The sequence below is a fragment of the Lithobates pipiens genome, unplaced genomic scaffold, assembly GCF_037356315.1.
Source record: "Lithobates pipiens isolate NorthernLeopardFrog02 unplaced genomic scaffold, aLitPip1_a1.2 Scaffold_8, whole genome shotgun sequence".
NCBI lineage: Eukaryota > Metazoa > Chordata > Amphibia > Anura > Ranidae > Lithobates > Lithobates pipiens.
This window is the reverse complement of record NW_027507903.1, coordinates 450,221,243-450,239,062: the sequence shown is the minus strand read 5'-3', so window position 1 is coordinate 450,239,062 and position 17,820 is coordinate 450,221,243. Positions and strand designations below refer to the sequence as shown.

General features: G+C 45.0%; 1 protein-coding gene across 1 annotated transcript in view; it reads left to right on the top strand.

Annotated features, from left to right (window-relative positions):
* The first annotated feature begins 15,947 nt into the window (after nucleotides 1-15,947).
* FAXDC2 (fatty acid hydroxylase domain containing 2) overlaps nucleotides 15,948-17,820 on the top strand; it is an 88,605-nt gene continuing 86,732 nt past the window's right edge. Inside the window, exon 1 of the mRNA XM_077468380.1 lies at nucleotides 15,948-16,075. The gene's annotated coding sequence lies outside the window, so the exon portion shown is untranslated. The remainder of the gene's footprint in view (nucleotides 16,076-17,820) is intronic.

Here is a 17,820-nt window from a genome sequence, read left to right as displayed (position 1 = left end):
GCCTCATTAATGTGTGCTGCGAGGACTGTATTGGTGCTTTGCAGATTGTATCCACCGAAACATTTGCCCTTGCGGCCCATGATGATGCGACTGCTCTGGTTAAGTGTGCCCTGACCAAGGAGGGAGGGTCCAGTCCTTTGGACCTGTACACTTTCTGGATTAATCTTACTATTGTTCTGGCTGAGGCTTTCTTGCCCTTGTTATTGCCTCCTGGAAGTACAAATAGGTTTATAGATTTTCTGAAAGAGGCTGTGAGGTTGAGATAACACTTGAGAACATAAGCAATATCTAACTCATGTAGAGAGCTCAAGGTAGAATCTGGGAAAAGCAGTAAAGCCCAAGGATCATCCAGGGAAGCAGGAGTAGATATTTTAGGAACAAAAACGTGTATTGTATGTAACTCCACCCTGTCTGGGTAGAAGACGATATGCTCTTCTTCTGCTTCTAGGGCTTGTAACAGAGATCCATACATCAGCGCTGCCAAATCTTAGAGAACGATTGTTGTCTAGCACTGACTTGGAACTCCCGGGATGGCCCGAGTCAAAAAGACTTATGCCGCGTACACACGACCAGACTTAGGTCCGACAGACTTTCGACGGAGTTCTGACGGAGTTCTGACAGAGTTCTGATGGCCTTTCCGAATGAACGGACTTGGCCACACACAATCACACCAAAGTCCGACGGATTCAAACGTGATGACGTACGACTGGACTAGAATAAGGAAGTTCATAGCCAGTAGCCAATAGCTGCCCTCGCATCGGTTTTTGTCCGTCGGACTAGCACACACACGAGCGGATTTCTCAGTAGGAACTGGGTCCGGTGGAGTTCTGTCGGAAAAATTTGAAACGTTCCATTTCTAAAGTCTGTCAAACTTTTGCAAATCAGAAGTCCGCTGCAGCCCACACACGATCGAATAGTCTGCCGGAATTGTTCCGTCGGACCTTTGATGTTGAAAAGTCTGCTCGTGTGTACGCGGCATAAGAGGCATCCTGAGGGTTAGGGATGAGCCTTTTTTGACTTCAGGAAGGTTGCCTGCGTGCTCCTCCAATCTATTTTTGGATCCTTATCCTGTCTGAACTGTCTAAAGCCTCTGCTTCCTAATGGTTAGGTTTTAGACATAAAGTTTCTTGATCTCCTCATTCTTCTGTTGTGTGGTAGAAGCCCTGTCTTCCCGCATGTCACTTGTAATATGGCTTTCTCAAGCTTTTCACCAAAGAGAGCTTTTCCCTCAAAAGGGATTCTAAACCAATTTTGCTTGGATGCAGCGTCAGCTGCCCAAGGCTTTGGCCAAAGTGCACTTTTTGCCATGACGGTATGGAGCATAGCTCTGGCCAAGCATCTTATGATGTTGATAGATGCCTCCCCGACTAAATCTGCGGAAAGCTTGAACTCTTCTAGCGCCTTCACTATGTCCTCCATGGGAACCTCTTGTTGGATTGCCACCTCCAGATTGTCTGTCCACACCCTGATGGCATTGGACACTGATGTAAGAGCATTCGCTGGCCTACATGCTCCCCCTGCCATCTGTTTTTTCAGATCGGTATCAAGGTGTCTATCCAGTGGATCCTTGAAAGAGGTAGAATCGTCCATGAGTAAAGTTACATTTTTAGCCAGGCATACTAACACTGCGTTTACAACAGGCAGGTGATCAATTAACCCTGAATTCTCTTCCGGCAAGGGGTACAATTTATTAAGACGGTTGAAAGCGAATCTCTTTTCTGTCTTCTTTCACTCTTCTTCAATGAGCCACTTAACCTCATCCATGCTTTTCTTAAAAACGGGAAGTACGTCCTGGCCTTTTTAGGTGGTTCCTCTGTCTCCTCCCAGCCAATAACCTGTTTAAAGCCAGCACGTGGGCTGTACCAAGGCAAAACTCATCAGAGGAATCCTCTGAGAGATCCTGATCCACTGGCGCTTTTTAGGATCGTTCCATTGTACGTGGAGTAGATTCACCCGTAGCTGGCCCTTGAAGCATAGACTCCCCCTCTTTTTTATTATGCTGGGAAAGCTACTGGGAGGGTAGAGAGGCCATTAATTGGGAAAATAAATTCTTGATAACCTTTTTTAGCAGATCGGACACCTGTTGGCCTTTCGCCTCCCTGTCTTGCGGCATTACCTCTAAAAAAAATTTTGCAAGACAAATTGTTAGCCATCGGGGTTGTTCTGCATGCCCAGCACTTAGTGGATCCCTCTTGGCTTGCGGCATTGGATGAGCGATGGGTTTTTGAGGACCTATGATCACTACTTGAACGTAGTCTAGACGAACGACCATGATGGTCCAGGCTGATTCATCTTGTCTTACGCCTGGAAGTCTCCTTGGATGTTCCTGGGTGTACAGATACTCCTCTTCCTCTTCTCCTTACTGGGGGATGGCGTTTTGCCATTACTCAAGATGGCCACCATAGCCTCGTCCAGTATCGCGCACATGAGGAGAAGCCTTGCCTAGTCCTAGCCACCTGCCACATGCTGCAATATCCGTGGAATGCCAGCACATGCGTGGTGCGGCCAAAATGGATGCTGCCTACAAGAGCCGATGTCAGGCGCGTGCCAGCTCCTAAGGATACACAAGTCAGCTATCCTGGAGAAGAGAGAGAGAGAAGGTAACCCCAGCCTCCTAACTGACCCCAGGGAAGTATTATCCCCAGACCTCACCCTATCAGCGCTTTTAGCGGCCCAGGACTGAGGACTGCATCTGGGAGAGACTGAACCCAGATGGAAACTGCATGAAGCAGAGGTAAGGACTACGCAATTATGCCACTGAGGTCCTTAACCTTTTCTTTTGTAATATTCATTGTCCTGAGGGCGAAGCCTATCTATCACAAGTATGCTGCCATGGATGCACCAGGAAAAAGTTTTGCCTATAGTCCTACTTTAAGTAGGGGTACAAAACAAAAGGAGTGCAGGGGTCAGGGATGTGTAGCGCGCAGTGTAGGGATCAGGAGTGTGCAAAATTCCCCAGCCAGCAATACTATCCCCAATTTACCCTTTCAGCAAAAGTCAACACTCCCCCATCCAAAAAATCCAGCACTAATCTGCAGGCTCTCCTCAATTTCCCCTCCCAACAGAAATCCTTCACCCACAAATCCTTCCTTCTCCCAACACAAATCCTGTCCCACAAATCTTCCCTCCCAGTAAAAAATCCCACCCCCCTAAATCCCCCTACCTAGTATAAATCCTCCCTCCAATGCCCCCTCCCAGCAAAACCTGCCCTAGTACAAATGCTTCCACTGCCAAATCCTCTCTTTCAGCGTAAATTCTCCCTCCCAGCACAAATTTCAGCACAAACTCCCACCCCAGATTATCTTGCCCTTCTAGCACATCTCTGTGATGCCCCCAATCCCCCCTTCCAACACAAATCCTCTTTGCTTTTCTCCACAAATCCTCTGTGCCCCCCTTTCCCCCCCAGTCAATCATTCCTCGATATAAGAGATAGGAGATATAAATATCCTGCACCAGTGGTCTGTGAAGGAAAAAGGCCAGTGTGAGTTGTTGCTATACACCATATGTGATATCCAACCCCAGTGGAGCACTAGCTCCAGACTCTCACACAGAACTACAGACCAAGTACATGTTTCAGTGTGACTCTTCTCAGCAAAGTCTTCTCAGATTTAATTTATGGAAATGCTTTCTGTACAAGTGGTTGGCCGAATTTGGCATTTTGAGGGTCACCAGGTCTTACTGCCCTTTGATCGATACAGGCTCTTTTAAAAAGCCCCACCTAGTGTATAAAGCCACTTGAAGAACTCTTCCCATCTCAGGATAGTACCCTGTTGACACTGCCCTCTTTCCCCTGCATGGGGTCACCACAGTCCCTATTCACTGGAATCTCATCTGTAAGTAGCCTTCTCACAATGACCCTCTCACCCTTAGCATTCAGTGACAACAAGTCACTGTGTCTGACATGGCTGCCTACCTGCTGCACAGCCACTAAGGATAATCAATGATTGAACTGCATCTACAAAATTACATCATGTAGACAGAGTTTGAAAGGCAACTCCTGTTGCTCACAGGACCCGCACTTTCCCTCACATTGGAGGGCAGCCAAGGGAGCTGACATGTTCCCTCGGCGTGTCTTCCGGGTATCCGAGTGGCCGGAGCTGCGATATCGTCACTCCCGCACATGCGCACGGGAGATTTCTTTCCAGCAGGGTCTGGCGTCTGCTTGACTTTCAGCCAAGAATCCCCTGTGCGCATGCGCCACTGCAGTCAGTGGCGCATTGCGAGGGGAATATCTCCTAAACCGTAAAGGTTTAGGAGATTTTTTTTTACCTACAGGTAAGCCTTATTATAGGCTTACCTGTAGGTAAAAGTTGTAAAATAGACTATACAACCACTTTAAGATATGAAGATAAATAAAAGAATGCGGTGCACTTACAGTATTTGACACCCAGGACTAGGCTATAAGACAAAATTATTTACAGTAATAATAATGAAATGAAACAACTAATAATAGACAGAAAAGAGAGGCCCTCAAATTGTTAGTCAGTAGAGAAATACCCCATTACATTAATGGCCAGTAGAAAAGTGCCCCCTTACATTGGGGATTAGTGAAATGCTCCCCAACATTGATAGTCAGTGCTATAGACCCCTATATTTGGTTGTCATTTCGAGAAGGGCCCCGTTACACTCGTGGTCAGTGGAAAAAGGGCCAGTTACAATGGTGGTCAGTGGGAAAAGGGTCCATTACACTGTTGGTCATGTCTTTCTACATCAGTGTTCAGTGGAAGGAAAGCCTCCTCCCCCCTCCCTTACAGATATTTTAAAAAGATCACTGATATCAATAGTTACTTATTTGTGAGTCAGACATTTTTCATAGCTCAAGGAACCTCTAGCAACTTCTGGAGGTGCCCTAGTTGAAGAAAACTGGATCAGACCATTGGGAAAACGAGATAGCCAATCACATGTGCAGGAAGAGCCATATATATATATATATATATATATATATATATATATATATATATATATATATATATATATATATATATATATATATACCAACTATGTATAAAATTCCCACATACATAGAAGTTATGTTTGAATTTTTTCCCCATTTTTATAAAATCACAGCCAACTGAAGAGTATATTAGAAAGGTTGTTTTTTTTGATAACATCAAGTTACAAAAAAGAAAAAGATAGTAATTTATATTGTGCTATTTCACATTTTTAAATAAAAGTAGAGTTACTCTTTAAGATAATTTTATTTAGTGGCACTCCTTATCTTCAAAAGAAGAGATTTTATACTTTGTTCTGAATGTTGATCTCTGCAGAGAAAAGCCTCTTCTGGATATGTCAGATACTGTATCTATGTCCACCTGTCATACGCTGTGGTTCGAACCACAGGCCACTACGTTAGTACTGTGTTCTGCAGTGTCAGAGGACAGAGGCATCCAATGCACTTGTGTGTGTCAGCTTTCAAGATTCTGATAGCGGCCTCGCTCTCCAAGTGAGCAAAGATTCCTCAAACAAGTAAGACAGGTGAGTGTGAAGTTTTTACTTTTTCAGAGTATTTTTGTTTTTAATTTGTATAATGCCAGAGTTGCTTTAAGATAGAAGAGGAACAATGGGAAATATGATTCACAAAATGATTCTAGATCAAAAGAGAAAAAAAAATTCCCAGAGCTTTTTTCTGTATTAAGAAATATCTTGAGTCTGCCCAGCTGAACATAATATAACACAGAGTAAAACTCTGAGCTATTTGGTTTCTTTGGTAACAAAAATATTTCTGAGTAAATCCGCTGAGCTTGTCAGCAAAATCTATCAGTTTTAATTCCTCCTCTCCAAGAGTCAATAAACCTTTTCTCTGCTTCAGAGCTAACTTTAGAAAAGGTAAATCTGAATCTAGTAATGTACCTGCAACCCAGCATCGATGAGGACCTGTCATTTAGCATGGGATCATCTCTAAATCACACTTCAGCCTGATAGAAAAAATGAGTTACAGTGAATAGAAACTACAAGCTTATCATCTATGCGTAAACAGTTATGGCTAGTGCTGTTGCATAAAATTCGCTGTGACCAATCACAGACATTCACGTTTATATATTGCACCTAATTCCCTGTACACACAGGCAGAATTTCCGTCTGAAAAATCTTGGATGGTTTTTCCGACGGAATTCCGCTAAAGCTTGGCTTGCATACACACGGTCACACAAAAGTTCGCTGAACTTTCAACCACCAAGAACGCGGTGACGTACAACATTACGACGAGCCGATAAAATTAAGTTCAGTGCTTCCAAGCATGCATCAAATTGTTTCTGAGCATGCGTAAGAATTTTGCGCGTCGGAATTGGTACAGACAATCGGAACTTATTCCGACCGAAAAATTGAGAACATGCTCTCAATCTTTTGCTGGCGGGAATTCGGCCAGCAAAAGTCCGACGGAGCATACACACGGTCACATTTTCCGACCAAAAACTCTCATCAGTCTTTTGCTGGCTGAATTTCTGATCGTGTGTACGGGGCTTAAGAGATTTTTTTGAAAAGCATAGTGTAGACACTTATTGGCAAGGAGATGATTCACCTTTTTAATATAATCATGAACATTTACCCTAATAGTTATACATATTTGAGAAGGCTAGTATTAAAGAGGAGTTACACCCAAAACTAGAACTTACGCTTTAAGGTATCCTGACCCCCTGACATGCCACATGTGGCATATCATTTTTTTGGGAGGGGAGTGGGTACCTAGTTTTGACAGGTACCCAGCTCCCACTTCCGCTGTGCTGTGTAGGCAACTCCTCCTCTCCCCTCTCTCCCTGCAATCTTCTGGAAAACGTCACAGGTCCCAGGATATTGCTCGTGCATGCTTAGTGCGCAACCCGGCTGTGCCCACACTTGCAATGCCAGTGCTGTAGACAGGCGGAGGAGAGAACGGAGGCTTTGGGTGGCCGTATCGCTGGACTGTGGGACAGGTGAGTGTGTGTTTTATTAAAAGTCAGCAGGTACACTTTTTGTAGCCACTGACTTTTAATAAACATGGGTCCAGCTGGAACTCTGCTTTAAGTACTATATCACTATAATAAATAGAAAACGCATTTTATTACATGTTAGGTGTAGGTTTAAAGTGAACCATTACCACTTTCGTAAAGCCTGAATGACCATTCAGGTTACATCCATATAAGTTTTATATAATTTTCTGACACCTTGCATTCAGAATGAGCAGGGCTTGCCCCTGGATAGGATTACAGTCTCTGGACAGTCATCCTGTACTGAGCTGTCAAAAGACTGAAGTGAGTATGGATCACAAAAGTAAAAACTTTATCATATTAATAAAGATATGTGAATTGAGCGAGTTGGTACTGTGGCATGCACATTAAAAGAAAAAGGCAGCTATATTTTTTCAGTCTGCCCATAATAGCTGAGTCAAGAGCACCAGGTTATTAGCAAGCATAGGATTCTGCATAAAGAGCAGGGCCGGATTAAGAACATCATGGGCCTGGTGCTGAGGATTATGGTGGGGCTTTTTATTAAAAATGCAAACAATTTTTTGTTATAACAAATTAAATTAAATAGAGAGAGAGAGGATGAGAGAGGGGTGAGGGGTAAGGTTGCCACAACATAATTCTAATCTAGGACACACATTAATTACACAGGTTCTGTGGCTGCCCTAGTGAGGGGTAAGGGAGGGAGGATGAGAGATAGAGGGATTAGAGAGAGAGAGAGAGAGAGGATGCGAATGAGCATGTGTGGAAGTGACAGAAACACAGCCCGGCCAAGGCAAGTGACCGAAGGCACAGAACCCGGATGGAAGACAGAGCAAAAATGTAACAAAAGTGTGGCCATTTTTGTGTGTAAGAGGCATGGGGAGGAGTATGGATGGTATAAAACTGGGAAGTATGTGCAGGTGAGGCAGAGGGATGTGGAGGGTATAACAGTGGGCACTGTGTACAGGAGAGGAGTGTAAAGGGTATGCCAGTGGGCAGTATGTACAGGAGAGGAGTGTGGAGGGTATGATGGGGGCAGTATGTACAGGAGAGGAGTGCGGAGGGCTTGATAGGGGCAGTATGTATAGAAGAGGAGTGTGGAAGGTATTATGAGGGTGGTATGTACATGAGAGGAGTGTAGAGGGTATGGCAGTTGGCAGTGTGTACAGGAGAGGAGTGTGGAGGGTATCACAGTGGGCAGAATGTACAGAAGAGGAATGTGGAGGGTATGACGGTGGGCAGTATGTACAGGAGAGGAGTGTGGAGGGTATGACCGTGGGCAGTATGTACAGGAGAGGAGTGTGGAGGGTATGACAGTGAGCAGTATGTACAGGAGAGGAGTGTGGAGAGTATGACAGTGAGCAGTATGTACAGAAGAGGAGTGTGGAGGGTATGACAGTGGGCACGATGTATAGGAGAAGAGTGTGAATGGTATGACAGTGGGCACTGTGTACAGGTGAGGAAGATGTAGGAATCTGGGAAGGAAAAATGTAAAGGTTTGTGGAAGAATATTTAGGGACTGCATAGTGGTTAAGCAGGTCATACACAAATTTAAATTAAGCCAATTAAGCAGAGACCAGCTTTAGTCAACCTATGTATGGGCTAGCTGGTTGTACACAAGTCAATCTATTAATCGACTTGAGTACAACCAGCCTGTCAGGTTTTCCCCAAAACAGTCAGTGCTGTCAGCTATAGTTAGCAACACTGATCATTGTATTCTGTGGATAGGGAAGGCTCCCCACTGGCAGAACACAATAACGCTGCAGGATGTATTTCCCTATCCACAGATCAGCAGGTGAGAAGGTGTGTGGAAACAGGCTGGAGAGAAAGGTCTATCAGCAGGCATCAATCAGCGGGTGGGGGGAGTAACTGGGAGTGATATCTTTTGGAGTAGGGTCTGTCATCTGCAGGTTGGGAAATGGTCACCTGTGATATAAGTTGAAGGGAGGCGGCTAACATGGAAAGTGGCTGGGGAGTGACCTGGTTGGTGTGCGAGTGTGAAATGGATGATGTGTTTCAAGTTTCTTTCACATATGCAGTAATGCTTACTGCCCTCTGAAAAGTCATATGTGGTGTATTGCTTTTCAACGAGTGGTATAGCAGCAGCTGACAGGAGTTCATGAAGTGCTACGGCCACCTCCTTTTTATTACATTGCTGAATGGCAGTTTTACATTGTTGGACTATGCTGCTACTGTAAGCGGGTTTGACTGGTTGTGCAGCCTGTCAAACTCTGTAGGCTCCAAGCTGTCCATTGAGCTCAGTGCCTCCTACAAGAAGCGAGGAGAGGCTCTGTGAGCTCATCCTCTCAGTCTGCTGCAAACAGACTACGCTAGCTTGTATTTAAAGTGGCCGCTCCGTATGTAGCTTCTGACAGGCTGCGCAAGGCGCCCCGTATCTCCAGGACCATAGGTGATAGGAGCCCAGTAGTGGGGTAGACCTTCAGCTATCTACCCCCTAAATTTGGGTTCTATGTGACCCCTGGTCACCAAGCCATGACCCTTTTTTTTTAAATGGGCCTGTCTTAAGGTAAGGGGCCTGGAGCTGCAGCTCCAATAGCCCCTATGTTAATCCGACCCTGATAAAGAGGCATTAGCTTGGTATGCGGATTTTCATGCAACATTTTTATGTTTGCCTGGGGGGAATATTTGTTTATTGTTTGGCATTATGGGCATGCTTAAGGAGACCCTATCACCTTTCTAATCAGGAAAAAGCAACAAGATCTGTTTAATGTGCACCCCCTGATCACCTTCTACTTATCTTCATAGTGCTCCCCTGTGGCTCTTTCCTCTGATGTTGCAAAATATCTGGTGTCAGTTGGTGCCTAATCCTAAAGGGAGCAGTGATATCACCCCTAGTGACTGGCCACTAGGCTTCAGCACTATATCATGGGAGGGATTTCATATGTTCCCCCATATCTGACAGTGGGGGAGAACTTTAAACATGGATATATGGTGCTGGGGGTGGGCTTTTAACAGACCTTGTCACTTTACTCTGAATGGGCAAGATGACAGGGTCTCTTTACAGTTGCCTGTGTCTGGAACCAATTACCTTAAAATCAGAGAACTGGCACAAGCATTGTGCACATGACTGGTCCACTGTTTACTTCTCCTTAAGATGTAAAATAATCGCACGGACAACAAAATTATTTTTTGGTTGGCTTGATACTTTTATTACTTAGGTATCGGCCACAGCTTGCCAACTGTAAATTAACCATCAAACCAGTAAACATATAGCCAACACCAGATCCCTTTAGCAGTGCTGAGTTGCAAATCTCAAGCCATCCAGGTTAGGCTCAGGGGCTTACTAAGGGCTTCCTGCTCCCCATTCAACTGACTCCATCAGCCACCTGCCACCTCAGCCCGCAAAAGGGATAACTGCCAGCTGTGACAATAAAATTGGTTTGCAGCAAACAGAAATTACGTAAACCAATAGTAAACATTGCAACCAGGATTTAACTAAATCTGTATAGAACATTAGATGGTAAATAAAGGAATAATGTACTTTGTAGGCATGTACAGTATAAAAAATATATATAACAATTTTAATCACATAAAATGCATACATATACAACAAAAAAACAACACAAAATATATAGGTGTTAAAACAATATGTGACACAGTGGTTTTATCCTAGAGGTAACACTTGGTTAATGCTTCCCGTGTGGCAATATTGAAAAAATGTCCACACTGAGATGTAGTGTCCCTCTTGGTAGTTTCCACAGTCCTCATAGAATAAAAAGAATTGCTCGCTCATGTTTTGCAACCGAAAATGGTGCTTCTTCAGGAGTCCATCATTACTTTTTTTTTAGCATCTATAGATTACATAGGATGTCGCACACTTATATTTAGGTGTCTGATTGCCACCTGAGGGCAATGCAATCAATCCAATCTCACAGTATAGAAGATTAACACAACAGACACAACACAAAGCCCAAGTCAATTTTTTATTTTATTTTTATTATTGATTTTATTTAGTTCCCCTTTGTTGTTATGTTTTACAAAAATAAAAAATAAAAAAAAATACAGCAAAAAAGGGAGGGAGGGTGGGGACTTGTTCCCTCGTGAGAATTGTACAGACTGAGGGATCATTAATTCACGTGATGCAGAAGTCTCCTCCTTTTTATTTTTTCACACCAATAACCTGCTACCAAGTTTATACCACCCCTTGGCTATTGCTTAACCCTTTTTACGCCAATGTGCTGATCCGAAGCAACTGTCTGTAGTCATGATGCCTACTGTGTTTATAACACAGGGCATTGCTTAAACATAGCTCCCAACTGCTCCTGATTTCAAAGGGCTGTCCCTGACTTTTGAACAAAGTATCTCTGGCCCTCCTTCCTCTTCATTTGTACCTCATTCTGGTATGATCTATACAGTTGTATATAAAATGCACTTTTTATTTTTCAAGAAGTGTTTCCCAGTGCTAAACCTTTCATCCAATTTCTAAATTGCTGCATTTGTAAATTTCAAAAGAATGGCTACGTCATTTTTGTTAATAGGTTTCCTTAGTTCCCATCTCAAAAAGTTGTGAAGTATGTTTAATGCCACGTTCACACGATCAGACTATCCGGCGGACCGCCGGACAATCCTCCCGTGTGTGGGCTCCGGCGGACTTTTTTTCCCCAAGTAGTTTTGACTCAAAAATTACTCAAAGACTGTGAGTCCGGCGGACAATCCGCAGTGCTGCCAACCTATCATATTGATATTTATTGACACGACACCCAAAATTTACTAACATAGCTACTTTTTTACTGGCATTTCCAAAAGTAAAATAATTTCGGTTTTAAGTGCAAATTTCAGTATTTGTGCTACACAAAAGTACAATATGCAATTAGCAATATGACTTAAGGTAGATAATAAGGCAAAAAACATATTTCTTATTTTATTTTCGATATAGTAAGTAAGTAGCTCAGGGACAGGACTCAGGAGGGTAAGAAATTAGATTGGATCAGGCGCACACATGAAACTGACTCTCACAGTGACAATGACAGCAGTGTGCAGCGGCACAGACCACTGATACGACACAACCCCTCCTGAGTCACAGTGACAGTCTTTCTCCAAGCTAGATGGCCCCTCCAGTCCACCCCAGTCCAAACAGCGCTCAGTCCCGCTCATGGCCTGCCTTGCTCCTGACCTGAACACGAGTCTCTGGCTGCTCTGCTTGGCTCCCTTGCACTATGAGATCACACAATATGCTCAGGCACCACCTCTGCCAGAGTCGCGCGAATACACTGTAGCAGGCACTCGGAAGGTCTCGGCCGGCACCAGAACGAGCCATATTTTTTACTGGCAACCTTTTCCTTTTACTGGCATTTACTGACAGGAGAAAATTGCCTGTTTTTTACTGGCTGCCAGTAAAAATACTGACGGTTGGCAACACTGACAATCGGGCCGTCTGTGTGCTAGTCGAGAGAGAGCGTCGAGTTAACAATTCAAGGGAGAAGAAGAGAAGGCGGCGGCGACGACGACAGCGGCGGCGACAGAAGACTGGGCCACCGCTAGTAAAATAGCTGGAAGAAGGAGCGGAGGCCCGGCAAGAAGAACCAAAGAGGGGGACAAGACCCCCGAAGTCGGAAGAAGAGGCAGCGGCGACAGAAGACCGGGCCACCGCTTGTAAAAGAACTAAAGGAAAAAAGCGGAGGCCCGGCAAGAAGAACCGAAGAGGGGGACAAGACCCCCGAAGAGGGGGACAAGACCCCTGAAGTCAGAAGAAGACCCCCGGGCGGCGTCCGCTAGTAAAAGAGCTAGCAGAAGATAGCAGAGGAGTCCGGCGAGAAGACCCCCCCAAGACGGAAGAAGACCCCCGGAGCTGTGCAATAAATTATTTTAAACCCTTGTGTGGTGTTTTTTTTTGACATTTTTTTCACCAGGTAAATGGGTAGGGGTACATTGTACCCCATACTCATTCACATAGGGTGGGGGGCTGGTATCTGGGGGCCCCTTATTAAAGGGGGCTCCCGGATTCTGATAAGCCCCCCGCCCGCAACCACGACAACCAACGGCCAGGGTTGTCGGGAAGAGGCCCTTGTCCTCATCAACATGGGGACAGGGTGCTTTGGGGAGGGGGGCCGCAGGGCCCCCCTTCCCCAAAGCACCCCCCCCCATGTTGAGGGCAAGTGGCCTGTTACGGCTCAGGAGGGGGGAAGCTTGCTTGTCCACACCCCCTTTCCTGACCGGCCGGGTTGCGTGCTCCGATAAGGGTCTTATATGGACCTTGGGGGGGACCCCCATGCCGTTTTTCCGGCGTAGGGCTTCCCCTTTAAGTCCATACCAGGTGACGGGGACAGCGACGTGTCAATCTCGCCGCCGAAGGTGTGCGGGGAAAGTCCGGCAGAAAAGTCTGGTTGTGTGTGGGCAGGTCCGCTCATTAGGAAAGTCCGGTGGACCTCCGCTTCAAAGTCCGGCGGTTTGTCCACCGGGCTAAGTCCGCCGGACAGTCGGATCGTGTGTACGTGGCATAAGTGTCAGAAAAGTATTACAATTTCTTATCTCTATACTAGTTTTGGGTCAGTGGTTCAGGAAGTATGGGAGCCATTAAATCAACATGAGAGGCATCTCCTCTCATAAGAAGAGGTCGTCAATGGCAGCCCACATGACTACATGAGAGTTTTACTTTAAAGTGGATTTGAGGCGTTGGATGGGGGGTTGGTTGGTTCAGGGCCGGATTAACATAGGGGCTATTGGAGCTGCAGCTCCAGGCCCCTTTCTCAAGATAGGCCCATTTGCCCCCAAAAAAAAAAAGGTTGACTTCGAGGATTGTAGCTCGGCGATCAGGAGTCACAGAGACCCCTGATAGCACACAAAAGGACAAGGAAAAAGCAAGGACACTGCAGGAACAGGTCATTCACTGAAAACTGCAATGTAGCATGGGAGGAGCAATGCTTTCTGGGTAATGTCATCAAAGCCACAGAAACTGCTCTAAACGTATCGAAACAGATGTAAATGGGTAAATTAACAGATGTTAACGGAATGGAAGACGGATGAAGCAACGGATAAGAACTGATACATTTTTAATATGGCTAAACTGACGGTGCCCATGTGAATGAGGCCTTAGTCATACCAAATGGCTATATGATGTTTAAGCCCACTTACGTCCATGGTTCAGAGAAGTAGGATCTTCCATTCTATGGGCATGCGTAGGACCCACTGATAATCGGGTACTTTGAGGCTGGGTTGACACATGTGCGGTGCGAATTCCAGCTCTGTTTTCTCTGCGATGAGAAAAAACAGCTGTTCAGTGGTTCCTCTCCTTTGTAGCAGCGGATCAGTGAGCAGGGAGAGGGGGGAGAGGGCGAGGTGTAGTGAGGAGAAGGAGTGAATTTGTGTTCAGAACGGAATGCATCTGCGTATCAGATGCGTTCCTATAGAAGATAATGTGCTTATAATTCGCACCGTAATGCCCAGAAAACGCACACGTTTTGTTGAGCAATGCACAGTGTGAATGCAACGCACATATGTGAACCAGATGCATTCAAATTAATGTATTTTAAAATGTTCTGCAAATTGGATGCGGTGTAAGCCACATCTAATTCGCATAGGTGTGAACGGGGTGTTATAGCCATATGGTGTGACTAAATCCCCATATTTTTTGAAAATGTTCAGTTTGTTTTAAATAGCCTTGCAGGAGTTAAATGTAATTTTTGCATGTGTGCGCTGTAATATTTTGTTCCGTTTGTATGATTTTATGGCTGCACCATCTTTGATGCATCTTTTTGGGTGTGCCCCCCAAATCTTTGTTTGTCCATTCAGACATGGAGCCGCAGCCTGGCCCTGCCCTTTCTCTCCTCCTTGGCTCACTGACTGGGGCTCAGGTAAGTATTAGGAGGGCTGGGGGGAGCTGCTGCACACAGAAGTTTTTTTTTTATCTTAATGCATAGAATGCATTAAGATAAAAATCCTTATGCCTTTAGAACCAGTTTAAAGTGGCATTAAAGGCTTAGATTTTTTTTTTTTTTTTTTAAATAACAAACATGTTATATTTACCTGCTCTGGGCAGTGCTTTTGCACAGAGCAGCTCATATCCTCCTCTTCTCGGGTCCCTCGCTGGTGCTCCTGGCTCCTCCCCCTTGACCAATGCCTCCAATAGCAAGCCACTTGCTATGGGGGCACTGGTGCAAGCTCCCTCCATAAGTCATTTAGAGCTGTCACTCGTGCCCCGCCCTCACTCTCTCCTAATTGGCTCACTGGCTGTGATTGACAGCAGTGGGAGCCAATGGCGCCCACTGCTCTCTCAGCCAATGAGAGGAAGTCCCAGGACATGAGAGGAGGCTCAGGTAAGTATTAGGGGGATGTGGGGGAAGCAGTGTTGGAAAAGCAACAGTAATCTGCTTACATACTGTGTATATGCATTATAGCTTTCTATTCCAGCAGGTGGCGCTGTAGTATTATAGTTTATAGTGCATGTATTCTCTGATATAACAGGATGTATTGTCTATCTCTGCACTGTATACTTGTTTGTGTTTATGTTCCTGTTTCCTGTTCCATGCTGTAAGACATGTTCTGATATTCCTTCATGAAAGTAAAGTATTCTCTGCATACAACAATCTTCCAGAGCATGATCCAATAACCTGCTAATAAGCAGCACATAGAATTCATGAAGGTAAAAAACTTTCAGCCTTTACAACCACTTTAATTTGTACCCCTCCAAAGATAACAGGTCTACGCTCCCAATTGCTGATACTGGATTCTTCTCCACGGCTTCTTCTTTCAGCTCCTTTTTCCAGCTATTGATGATGTAACTCTCACGCATGCGCACTAGAGTCACATTATCCCAGCACTTTACTACAAGCAGTGTATGCAGAAAAACTGCTAGGAGAAAGGAAAGGAGATTTGTGGCAGAAGAGATGTGCATAGTCCATTAAAAAAAAAAAAAAGTCTGAGCTATTTGTTTTTAGATTTCAGTTCCACTTTAAATTTTGTAAACCAATACAGTATTGTTGGTGCTTGTTGAGTTAAGAAGGCTCTTCCCCTTTAAGAGGTGTTGCAGGGTTTCGTTCCAGCTCTGTGCTCTATGGCCCAGCATCAGAAGCAGGCGTGGACTGACACAAGAAATGGGAAGCAGTGTAAAGATATAACAATAAAGATCTGCACATAGGCTGAACTGGCTGTCCCAGAGAAAACTGAGCTTCCAGGAAGACAAGAGGGAAGAAGCAGGGGTAAGGAATACAAACGTATGCTATGGAAATCAAAATCTGTCACTTTCATAGGCTAGAAAAGTCCTTGGATTAAGGCTTAATTCCTTTATTGTCAGAAGGCTCCACACTTCTTATTAAGGCAGCGTTACATTCAAGCATTGTGGTGTAACTAGAACATGTACGTAGCCTGTATTGTGTTTTACAGGCTTTCAATGGGCTTGTATTCGAAAATTAATTTACCTATTTATTTATTTTAACAATCCAGCTGCATCCCACAAAGAAACGATGACTGAGAGTCTGAAAACATACAGCACTTGTTAGGCACAATGAGATTCTTTGCTTACTGTGTAGCCAGCTGAACAGACACCATTGCTACCAATGCCTCCGTGTTGGTGATGCGAAATCCTGCAGAGGTTACATTTTCCAAACCTCGACTACACATCACAGCTGGAGTTTGTAAACATAGGCCTTCTTTAAAGGGTCTTCCATCCTAAACTGATATTTTTGAATCCGGATCAATCACCCCCCCCCCCTGTTGTCTTGTACATCAAGAAGTCAAACCTCAAGTCTCTGCAAAGGCGTTTCCATGCACACCAATTGGCCTTGACTGCTAAAAAGGATCCTACACAACAAGCTTAATTGACCCTTTTTTTTGCAACAAGCAAAATCTTTTTTATAGATTTTATAAATCTTTGAAAGTGACTTTCAACCAGTATTCACTGGTGGTGTATGACTCATTTAAAACACATGCATTAGGAAAATGAACCTGCATTGCTAGTTAAAGGTCAGAGGCAGGGGGTGTTCCAAGTGTGCATACCTTAAACACTGCGTATAGTGCCAATTTTCCCCCTGTGTTGTACCCCCCTACAGTACTGCTGACTTCCTTCCTCTCCTCTCCTTCTGGCTACTGAAGGGGATGTTTCAGAATGGAGAGTGGGGGAAGGTTCGTGTAGTGTGTGTGTGTGTGTGTTTACTGACCCCTTCCTTCTCTAAATAAACACAGTGAACACACTCACTCACTGTGTTCACTCATAACTGAAGCATAGTAAACTGTGTTTATGATGCTTCAGTTTGTGAATGAACAGGAAGATGCTCAGCGCAGAGCACTTCCTCTTCATTCACTGTCCACTGCAGCTTAGGCTGCAGAGAAAGGCATGTTTGTTTGGAGCTTTGGGGTGCACACCCTAATGTAATAGGCTGCTCATAACTATGCCCCTAAGTAGAATGTAGCAGTAGGGTTGAGACTTATTTAGCTGCAGCAAGAGAATTGAGACTACAGCATTCTGGTGGTGGGTGACTGAGAATGAACAAAAAAGAAATCTCACCGGGGGCTGTCCCCCTCCTGTCCAATGCATCCGGACCCTTTCAGGATGCATGGATTCCAATGGGGGATGGTGTTTTTTTTGAAGCACCTGATTAGAGCCAGAGGCTCTAATAGGCTCTAATAGGCTTCAAAATAGGGTTGGCTTGGGGCACAGAGAATGCGCTCCGAGCCCACCCAGGTGTGTTTAATAGCGAATGAACATTCGCTATTGTAACACTGATCTCCCCCCCCCCCCAGCCTATCAGGAAGTGAGTAGTGAGACCCATCACCTGCTTGGCTTAAAGGACAGGCAATCCTATTGGACAGCAGAAACAAGGAGGAGAGGACACAGGAGCCGCTGCTCCATGCCCGCCACGTAGATGGGGTAAGTGCCGGACTGACTGGCAGACAGCGTGGGGGGGGGGGGGGCATTGAGGTGGCGGAGGGTTTCTATATAGTGAGT